Below are 11,398 nucleotides of genomic sequence, written 5' to 3'. Positions count from 1 at the left end.
AAGGAACAGGGAAGGGAGCAGCCTGGGATGAGTTGCAAGCTTCAGATTTGTTCTCCCCTTTCCTCCCATCCCAACCCAAGCTGGAGCAGTGGGAGGTGGGCTGGGACGGAGCACATCTCAGTGAGCAGAGAATGTGAAACAGTTGTTGTTGCTGCTGCTCGGGCCAGTTGAAATATTTCATCTTGGATTTGAACAGTAAAGTGAAAAAATAAGTAAATAAAGACACCCCCACCAGCTTCGTTTTATTTTAGCTGCAGAATTATGCTGGTTTGAGCATAGGAAACACAGCTGCCAATCTCGGTATGTCACAGTGCAGCACTTTTACAATTTGGACTTCTTTTGTCTCTTGAGAGAAAAAAAAGAAACGAACTATAATCCTCTTTTGCAAAAGAAGTTTTATTTTTGACCAAAATTTGAGAAAACTGCATATTATTTCAGATATTCCCCAAACCTTCAAGTTTTACCCACCAACACAGAGACATTTCTGAATTTCAAGGCCACTCTGTAAGACATAGTACTCTATAAAATGCATCTCCCTTTCCATCCTGCTCTACTATGTGCCCCAGAACGAAAGGCAGCAGCATCGGGCTCTTGAGCAGGGCGTCTTGAACCAATATACTCATGGAGGCTTCCCAAATTCCTTCTTAAGCCTTCTCTGATCTTCTCATAGCCTGGCAGAGATGTCTCTGCTGCTTGCTAGGATGTCTCTCCTGATACCTCGCCCGAATCAGCAGCATGCACACTTCCCTCTCCTATCCTCCATGGACCTACTGAACAAAACCTTCTCTTTGCTGTTGCTAAATATATATTCCCATCCGGTGGTGTGTTTTCCCTTCAGTGCTCTCTTCTGTGTATTAAGCAGCCCCAGTCCTCTCAATCTTTACTTCCAGGCTGTATTTTCTCCATCTCTGACAACTCCTGCTGCCTCCCCCTGGTTTCCTTCATCCCACCTCTGCAGTGAAGCAGTGCAGGACAGTGCCTGCTGTCTGCGTCCCCATCACATTTTCTTGTATTTCTATTTTTCAGAGCTTTTCATGACATTATCAGCACCACCTTGAATTTAAACCCTCTCCTCCTGTGCACCCACAGTTCCTTACTATTGCAGAACAAACCACATGGTTTGGAAGACTATCTTCACTCCATCCCTTGGAACATGAGCAGAAATGCTCAGCAGGATTATCTGCCAGACCAGCTCTTGTGAAACCTCATATTTAGGCTCTCTGAACCATTTCCTGGAAGGAAGAGACTGACTTCTTTTACTCCTGAGTGCTTGACTCGCAGAGGGACTTGGTAGGGCACCCATCCATCTAACCTCAGCCATCTTCAGGGTGGTCACACAGCGTTCAGGGCTGCTTCAGGGACAGCCAGATCCCTCGACTTGGTGCAAGCCTATCAGAGGTGTCTTCAATAGGTGGGAAAAGCTGAGTGCTGAGAGAGCTGACAGCCTTTTGATGTGTCTCAAGCTGATGGTAGTCTGGAGGAAGAGGAGGATGCTGTACTGGAGCTCAGTGCAGCCCGGTATGCAAAGACCACATGGCAGCAAAGAGAATTTATTTTGTTCTTCGACCATCTTTAATGAGATTTATTTTAAAAAATGTATAAACTCAACAAACATCAATCTGAAATTCATAAAATTTATAGGAGAGAAGAAGAAAAAAAAAGAAAAAAATCCCACAGCTCCTCTATTGTTTGCTCTGGGCAACATCCCAAACTCACACCGAACTGCAAGAGTGATCTTAGCTGGCCTGAAAACACTGAGGCTATTAGAGAAATTGAATCCAGACCTTTCAAAAAATCATTTAGAATTACAGAGGAGCCCATATGGTTAAAGAATATTAAAGTCATAGAGTGAACTACTCAGAACCTAGGAAGTCTGAGATTTTTTGCTTGCAAATGTGTTCCCAACAGGAGTGGCAAAAAACAGAACTCAGACATAAGAGCCACTCCTTGCTCCATTTCCAGTATCGATTCATGAGTATTTCTCAATGGAAGCAAATAAGGCTCTATGGTTTTCTTTAGCCTGTCTTAGGTGAAAGGGCAGCTTTTTACCCTCCTTTGCCCTGCGATGCAGAGGGACACTGTGGTTGCTGGATCCGTGGGCATCACGTGCCAGGCACTTGCTGTGCTGTGATGGGTACGCGGCTGCAAAGCAAAGTTATTTTGGCTCTCCTGTGTTTAGCAGGGTGGAAGGTTTTTTAGCAATTCTAATTGAAGAAGGTCCAAAAACATCAAAAGCCCTCTTTGGTTGCTGCAAACCCCCTCGGGGTCGTCCCGGTATGCCAAAATCAATAGTACCCACACTGTATTGATTCTGAAATTTGAGATTAAAGCCGATCGTTTCCTACTGCCGGTTGCCATCTAGAAAACCAAAGTAGGAATGGAAAATTCTCACTGAAAGAAAGGAAAGCAAAACAAGAAGAAAAGGAATTGAGTTATGTTCCTTTACAGAAAATAATCAGCTTTAACCAAGATGGGATTTAGGTCTTCACACACTGAGAGCAAACAGGACTGTTTCATTATCACTCAGCCAATGATTTTGGAATGAAGGATTAACAACATCTTAAACACATGCTTCCAATGAACTTCCAAAAATATAGGTTATTTTTCTCTACCAGGGATTAGAAGGATGTACAGTAATTAGTTCTGAAATATTTTGGCTGGATTATTGTGTACCGCTGTACGAGGGATGTGTAACTATCTCTCACCAGTCTGGATAATACGTTCCGTTTTGTACTACAAATTCACTTACATTGTCTGTGGATTTTCAAGGGGTATAAATAGAACAAAATCTCAATTTTCATTTGCTGGGAGTTTGTCAGAGCATATCCTTTTGAGAAAAAGAAAGGCAAATTTTGGTTTTCAGGCAGAAGACTATAACATTGCAGAGCTATGGCCTACATTTTCTGAAACGGCTCCCAGTCTTGCTTGTGAAGTCCTGAGGTGTTCGGTTTTGATCAAGCCTGAAGGATATCAATGATTTTCTTGCTGAAGTCCTCAGGAAGCATGACAACTTGAAATACATTGGTTATTTGCCTGCACGTTGGCTTTTGCATGAAGGTGTCTTTGGACACATTTATGAAGCAGTTGGGCATCTAAACAGCTTGATGGAGACACACAGCATGAGGTGGGAACACTCAACACTTCTCAAGAGCAACAAATGGTTCCTGAACGTTGCTGTTTGGGAACCTGTGTTGGAGACTATGTCTGGCATGAAGACCTGTTGGATGAGTAGCTCATGATTAACATTTCTTTGGGATGTGTAGGCTCAATAGAGGAGCAATGACACAGGTGAGAGGCCATCCACCTCCTGGCAGCAATGGCTTAATGGACCTCAGTACCAAACTGTGACAAGCTCCAAGTGGAAATCTCACCTGTAGCTCAGGGAAGGCTGTAAATCTCCCTAACAGTCAACAGGCAAGCCCTTGATGGAGGGGAACCCTCCTCCAGTGATGCTCCCATCTTGCCTGGATTGAGCCTTCCAATTCTCACCCATGCATTGAACCCATTCCCTTACTGGAAGGGCTTTGTTTTCAGTTAGTTATGAGACCTGCCCATCACAATGCCAAGCTCTCCTCCACTCAAGACCACCAAATCTCCCTTGGCTGGATGAAACCCTGCCCAAATATTCTGTCTCTCTTTACGAATGAGATCACCAGATTCACCCTCCAGGAAAAGCTGTTATTTCACATCTAATTTACAATGACTCTCTGTTTTGTTCTCAGAGAGCATGTGTTTCCAGAAACAAAGTCTTCATCTGCCAGATGCCAATGCTAGGAGCTCTTGTGCGTGATAGCCACTCTGATACTGCCAGTTCCATGTTTTGTAGCACTCCAGCATCAGCTGCTGTTGGTCTCAGCTCTAGAAAGTGTATGGAATATTTACAGCATCATCCCCTTTTATTTTCCGGGTCAACCAATCTTTTGGATTTGGCAACCTTAAATAAAGATGAAAGCAAAGTATCTTTCTCACGTAGCGCAGAGGAATTTACAGTCCAAATGAACTGATTTCAAGGAGCAAAAGAAGGGGGCTTTCAAGGTCTTATCTGTTACTTTTCTGTTTTCTGCTGTCTTGAGAAAAAAATGTAATATTTATAACAAGGAAAACTGCGTACAGTTAGACTGACATTTGGAGCCAACCTTCTGAGTTCTAAATATTCATGAAGCAAGTAGACTGCAAGCATCTCGACAGCGAGGAACACATTCCTTGAATGCATTTTCCACATAATTCTCTCTTTGCATTTATTACATTTCCTGTATTTTTGTTGCTTTAAATGTCTTCTCTTCATTACATGGCTTTTGAGATACGGAGATGTGTAAAATTGGCAATCTGCTGTAACGAAACACAGCACGCGCTTATCCTGCACTTGGTCCTCTGCATCCCACTGCTCTGGCTGGCAGCGTGCCGACTGATGGGAAGGGGAGGCAGGCAGAAGGACCTCCCCAGCCCCTAAACTCACAAAATGAAGGACAGTTCCCCCATATTATTTACTTTTTCATGGCCATGCTCCCACCTGCACCCATAGCTTGGGCAGACGCCGCTTCCCTCCTGCACTGGCATTGCTGCCCTCCCAAAATTTTAATTTGCTGTTATTATTTCCCCTGAAGTGACACAACAGCTGAAATGAAAGAGCAGTGGGGCCTGAAGCAGGAACATTATGCTCTCTGTGTTGTCCTTTTTGCCTTTCCTAATAGCTCTGCCCCTGTACCCCTGTTGTGCCCTCAGCTGCCTCCCGTGCTGCCAGTCTCCAACTGCCTGTGACCACTCCAAGGTCTCATTTAGGAGGTAACAACTAATTTAGTTCCTTTCACAGTGAATGTAGGGCCAGGTTGCTTTCCCCCCCATGTGCCTTGCTTTGCTTGCAGCAGCACTGAATGCCCACTACCATCTTACCATGGTAGCTCAGCCCTAGGCGCTTCTTTCCTGGCCTGGCTGCAGCTCCTTGCTGTTGGCCATAGATGCGATGAAGCCAACAGATTCACACACTTCTGGATTTGCCTTGTCATTGCACGGGGACACATCCCATGTTGCTCCATTCATTCTACCATGAGGCTATGAGAGCAAGTTATGGAACCCCATTTCCCAGAGCATTTCATTTACCCAGGAGTGCTAACTCTTCCCTCAATCCTGTATCTCACCAATGAACTCAAAGGCCAGCCCCAGCAGTCTTGTTTTTCCCTGTTTTGCCCATCTCTCTGGTGCTCGGGTGGAATGAGGAGCATTTGGCAGCAGCTCGGGCCCAAAACTTCTGGAGACACGTTGCTTGTGAACAAAGAACAAAATAATCTGTTTCTCTTTTTCCCTTGATTGCCCCTGCTTGTCTCTGCAGGCTTCCTGTCTCTGCTGTGTTTGGAAAGCTCAAGTGGTTTCAGTTTTCATGCTGCTACCACGCCTGTCCCATCTGTCTTAGGGCTTTGCATTTACCCTGGCAGGGTGTATGGTCCTCTCCCTCTCCCATGCCTGGAACAGCCTCTGCTTTTTACTTCTCTTTTACTTTTCACCTCTTGGAGCCTCCTTGCAAGCCCAGCTTCAGCCCAAGCCAGAACAAAAACAACCAAAGACCTCAAAACCCTCCACAAACACACTATTTCTGCCCACCCATTACCATCGCTCCCAGATTTATTTATTTTTTCAATATCGAGGCTGGTTTATATGTACATATATTTGATCTCAGATGGATTATTGCAGCCAAAAAAAAAAAGTAAATAATGCAGCGCTGAATTACAAAAATGAATACCTTAAGATGAAACCTGCCTTAGCAGAGCCCTCTGAGAGTCGCTGCTCCATAATGCGAGTGGCTGTGATTTATGACCTTCTGATAAAGATACCCTGATGGAGAAAAGATGCAGTTATAGGTAGGCAGGAGAGATGTCGCATAGTTTATGGGTTTTGAACTTTTGTTTTGGTACTAGAAGCATGAACATAAAAGGCTATTTATCAGAGCCAGGCAGAGAAAGAATTTATTTTCTGATGATTTTAACACATTACCACAAAATATTGCTGAAAAAGTTTAGTTTTCCAGCAAGACATTTCAGACCAACTTGCAGGTACGCTTTCTTCCAAAATTATTAATATTCTCCCTTATTCAATCTGACCCTGACAATAAGTATGGCTGCAAAAGTGCCATTTTTATTCTTGATGTATAGAACTATGTATCAATACTTTTGGAAGATGAAGACATTGGAGCCTTTAGGCCTCGATGTGATAAATTGAGACTGTCTGAGGGGAGATAATTACCAAACAGCAGCAATTATCATCGTTGCTCGTTGAAAATCTCGGGTAATTTGCATGCAAGACTGCCAGGTTCGGTTTCAAGAAGGTGAACAAGCTGGATTGACAAATTTGTTAAATCTGCTGGAGAAGCACAGTTTAAAATAATAACAATAATTAGTAGTAATATAATTGATCTATTTTGTTCTGTGCATGACAGGAATTCACTTTAAATTGAACCAGCAAATTAAAGCAACATTTAGCATACCAAACAATATTGCTCGTGAAAACATCTATTTATATCTGCCAATAATTGTTATCCAACTCTGAAATATGCAGTGGATTATACAGTAACCTTGCAGTGCATAAGGAAGCAGATTTCAATCGCTGAAGAGTAGCTGAAATTTTCCAACTGAAGAGACTTTGCCTAAAACATAGAGTTTGCTTCGAAGCCAGCTGCTGAACTGCCCACCACACCTTGTACTGTAAATGGTCTTATTATTTGCATAAGAGAGGTTAAATGAAACCCAGCTAGACGGACAAATTGGCTTTCTCATGGATATTTTCTGTTCCAAAATTAAATAAACCAGACCTGGAGGTTTTTGAGGATGCGAAGGATTGCTAACCATGCCAGTTTGAGGGAAAATAGCCTGAAAATGAAGAAAGGGGAAGTTGTGGCATGATGCTGGGAACATAAGTGAGACTAATCCTTTTGTTCTTACCTTGCAGGGGTACCAACCAGCTCCCCCAACCAGCTGTGTCGAGACCTGCCTATGACTTTGCTATGTCATTCAGACCTGAATTTTAATACCCCAACAAAACCAGAGGTGATCTTTGGGAAAGAGATACGTAGTCAAGGCTGGATAGAATCATAGAATGGTTTCGGATGGAAGGGACCTTTGAGATAGTCTAGTTCCAGCCTCTCAATAAGGAAGCAATGGTTAAGGAATGGATAAATAAGGAAGACTGAGGAGGTCTCAAGGGCGAGATTTGTCCCATGCCTGAAGAAGTCCTCTTGCCTTCTCTCCCTGGTGACGCTCAGCTTGTGGCCCTGCCTGCTTCTGAGGGCAATACAGAAGCTTGGCACATGAGTTTTCCAAGCTCTGCCCAAACTACATTGACTCGGAGTGTTTTCCCTCACCTTTGAAGAAATCCCATTACCTGCCTTGGTCTGAGGCCAGCGTGCCCATCTGGAGCTGTGGTGTGAACAGCACTACCAGCTGCAACAGCCCCAGAGCTGCAGTCCCACAGGATCCCTCCCCAGGTTCTGCCCTATCCACACAGGCTGTTCTGTTGCAGCCTGTTTTATTTGAATTAGATCTTGCTGGTGCTGTGCAGTCCTGTCCCTTCCCTTATCTTACCCCCCAGTGCCCGTGGTCAGGACAGGAGGTCAGAAGGTACAGCACAGATAAACCCTGAATGCTCCTTTGTGAAATACAGACAAGCTGGGATTTGTTATCTTCTTTTTGCAGCATCTGCCTACAAATCCTTCCGCAATATTCTGCGCCTTGGTGCTCACCCAGGACAGCTCTGCCACACGTGTCAATGGGCAGCATGTGCCCATCCCACCCTGATAGGCAGGGGGACCTGTTTTGAATGGAGACAAGCTCTTTGCACCCAGGTTTGATATACCTGTACATCAACATGTGATGGCAATGCAGGAGCATTGGGTAGGATGTAGAGCAGGCAGCCTCAGAATCAAGGAGAATTCCTACACCTGCAGATTTCCTACTGCTCTTCAGCCTTTGCTCTGTCCACCTGGCTTAGCCATTCACACTCAGCCCAGAACCACAGACTTTGCTTCTGGAACATTTTGAATGCGCCTCTAGCAAAGAGGTATGAAAATGTGGTGCCCCTCATCCGATCATATATAGACAGAACATGCTTGCACTCTGGGGCATTGTGTAGAGCCAGGTTGATGACACAAGCTGGATCAATCATGCAGTAGCTCAACCTTGAGCTGGAAGTCACTGATACACCTAGAGTAGGAAAATCTTTTCCCCTCTGCTTTCTTTTTCAACTAAGCAGGCTTACCTTGTGCATTCCTTCATGTCAACAAAAGGAAATACCCAGCACCAATGGCTTCTTGGAGTGCCTGCAAAGGTCTGACAGATGATGAACCACAGTGGCTAAAATCAAGGAGCACAATGGACAACCTCCTTGTCCATGGGGAAAACTAAGACCCAAAAGTCCCTCCAGGTCACAGACTGTTGTCCTGGTGCCATCACACATGGCTTACTTGTCAGTGGTGCGAGCACCTCCAAATCTTCTCCATTTGTACTCAGACAAGAGCCAAAGTCAACGTTGCTCAGAAGTAATAGAGCCAAATGGGACACTGCTTTGGTTTGTGGGGTTTGTTTACTCCTATTTTAGGAAAAGATGACTTGAGTCAGACTCTTCTGACGCCGAGTGCCAAGGCATCCCAGCCCCATGGGTACAACTAAGAAAGTTGTTCCTGGCTCCTAGACCTGATCTCTGTTTTGTGCTGAGGCAAACACACATGCCTGACAAGTCAAAATCCATCAGTTAAGTGACCAGTGGCTCCTAGAGCCCATTGGGTTCCTCCTACAGATTTCCCTGGTGAGATTTTGAAGGCTCCAGCTAACGCACAGGCAGAAATACCCCACTCATGAGATGGAAATACTTGGCTGAAGCAGTCAAGACAGTGCCCAAGGGCAAGCTTGAAAGGTACTGACAGATCTCCATGGTGCATGTCATGTTTCACCTGGCTCTGTGCTCCAATTTAATAAGTTGCTTGGTTTCCCAGGGACTAATATTAACTGAACAAACTATTTAATTTTGCTGATTAATTAACACAGGAAAAAAGATCTGACCTTGCCGTGGAGATAATAGTATTCCTCCTGTGCCCTCACAAGAGGATGGTTTAATTTGGTGACCCCAGAGCAGCTCAATCATCACTGGATGCTGAATGCAATGGCAAAATCCTCTTTCCTGAGGGGAACGTGGATGACCCTGGGTGAGCAGAACACACAGAAAAGGGATTATCTGTTTTATACAATCAGTAGATCAAGAGATAATAACAGTGCAAAGACATCTTGAAGTACATGTCTGATTCCATGTACATTAGCCATCCATATGCCAAGAAATTGCCATCAGAAGCACTGGTCTGTCAAAGCAGAGAGTTAAAAAAAGCAGAGAAAACTTTGCCTTTTGTTCTGGGGTGATCAGAGCAAAGCAGGCGGGACCAGGGATATTGCATTTTTGAAATTATGTGAGGCTGTGGAAGGGCATAGAGTCTGCTCTGCTGTGTTTTGGGACCCCACCAAAGCCCTTGGGTGGATTTATGACCCACTGACCTGTCATGGGTGTTCTGCTAACTTGAGATGCCTGCAGATAGGCACAGGAATGAAAGCTGCTTCTTAGCTTTGAATTGGGTTTTAGTCATGAGCCAGAGGGCTTCCAGCACCTTCTCCTGATTTATTTGATGTTGGCACTATACTTGGTGGCACCTCTGCCCCCAGCAGGTCTGGTGGTGCTCCACCTCCACAAGCACCTTCTTTTCTTAGTTTTTCTAAATTCAAAGTCATTTATCCTTGCAAACTTGTGCTTTGATGTCCAATAGCCATCCACCATTTCATCTTATTATTCCTGACTGAGATTCAACGACCTCTTCAGGACAGCACCAAAAAGGCTGAGATGCTGTAATGCTATAACGGGATGACAGGAACAGGGTGGCAAAGTCTTTAGCTACAGAAACTGAGAATGAGCCCAGATACAGCAGCCACAGATAAAGAAATAAAGGAAAAGAGCTACTTACCTCCCCAAGACCTCAGATAGGCAGGAACCTCCTGCAAGAGATACCCTCACCTCCACTTAAATGAGGTCTGGGAAGGGGAGGATCCTGGCTCCACCCTTCCAGTCACTCAGGTACATTGCATGCACCTGAGCTCCCCTGGGTTGGCCCTGCCTTCTACCAGGTGCTCAATCACTGCTTCAGGCTGTGACTTAGCATTTCCATTACAGATGCCAACACCCTCCTCCCCAGCCCAGGTCTCTCTCCTGTTCTGTTATGATACTGGATAGAATAGGGTGGGGAGACACAATACTGGATGTGTTTTCAGTGTGTGATCTGATGGTAGAACTCCCTCACCATCCCTCCAAACCTGCTATGATCTCCTCGTAATAAATTCTACACTAAAGCTGGTTGAAAACATTTCAAATGAATGCTGTGGGTTTTTTTTTTTACCCATGGGAAAATGCAGTCGGACTGAAATCAAAACATTTTGAAGGGAACATGTTGATTTTGACTGGGAAGTATCAAAACAGATTGTTTCAACTTTCTCATTTTGTTTTGACAGTTTCAAAGCATTTCGTTTCCATGAGGTAAAAACATTCGGGTTTGAATTTGTCTTAGTTTTGTTTTGACTTTCGCTCCCCTGGAGAACAATGTAGTTTTCCATGAAAAGCCTGAATAAAAGCTTCTGTAAGCTCCAAAACATTGTGCTGGAAATGTTTCAGCACTTCTGGAGCACCCAAGGCAGTGCTGCAGCCCTCCTCCTCTGACTGGTTCCAATCCATTGCAGTCACCAGAGAAGAGAAGCACAATCCAGCCAGATCAAGGTGAGATGGCATCCAGCAGAAGACACAAGCAAACCGTAAGGGCAAGGCAGCATATTCTCCTTCAGAAGATGGAAACAAATGAAGTGATGGCCTCGACCTACCTGTTGCACAAGCTGCTGATTCATTTCCCTGTGATGTTCATTATGGTTCTATAAAGCATGGAAAAAAAGTCAGTGGGTAGCATGAAAAGCCCCAAGCATTAGAAGATTTGATTTCCTGGGTGCATTTTCAGTCCTGCTTCCCAGCCACTGGGGAGGGAGGGTGTTTGCCTCCTGAGTGCAGCCATGATTTAATTAAAAAATTAGGTTTACTTCCAAAGTGGTTTGCCATCTGCATCTTAGCCATGTCTGAACGTGCTGGATTGCTCTGGGAGAGGTGGTGAGGGCTGAGTGACCTGCCAGCTCCATTTCAGCTCTGCTGTCAGCAGGGCTCTGCTCGTGCGCCTTGCTGTCTCCTCTACTGTTGACATTTACAGCAGTTTTAGTGTTTTGGAACTTCCCTCTAGCAGATGTGATTAAATCTGTCCAAGAGGTTAACGGGTTCTTGGGGGAAGGAAAGATTCCATCAGCTTTGCTTCTCCAAAAATCAAAGGATCACAGGGATCCGTAAG

The 11,398-nt window shown here is 44.7% G+C and overlaps 1 long non-coding RNA gene across 1 annotated transcript; it reads right to left on the bottom strand.

The window, feature by feature from the left end:
• Positions 1–452: 452 nt before the first annotated feature.
• LOC125697514 (uncharacterized) lies at positions 453–10,023 on the bottom strand. The gene is made up of 5 exons (XR_007378820.1): positions 9,986–10,023; positions 9,042–9,180; positions 6,235–6,348; positions 5,735–5,826; positions 453–3,934 (listed from the first exon to the last, which is right to left on the bottom strand). It is a non-coding gene; the product is annotated as an uncharacterized LOC125697514 (long non-coding RNA).
• Between the last annotated feature and the right edge of the window lie 1,375 nt (positions 10,024–11,398).

Source organism: Lagopus muta, chromosome 9 (assembly GCF_023343835.1).
Source record: "Lagopus muta isolate bLagMut1 chromosome 9, bLagMut1 primary, whole genome shotgun sequence".
In the NCBI taxonomy this organism is placed as follows: Eukaryota; Metazoa; Chordata; class Aves; order Galliformes; family Phasianidae; genus Lagopus; species Lagopus muta.
This window is presented reverse-complemented; position numbering and strand designations above follow the sequence as displayed.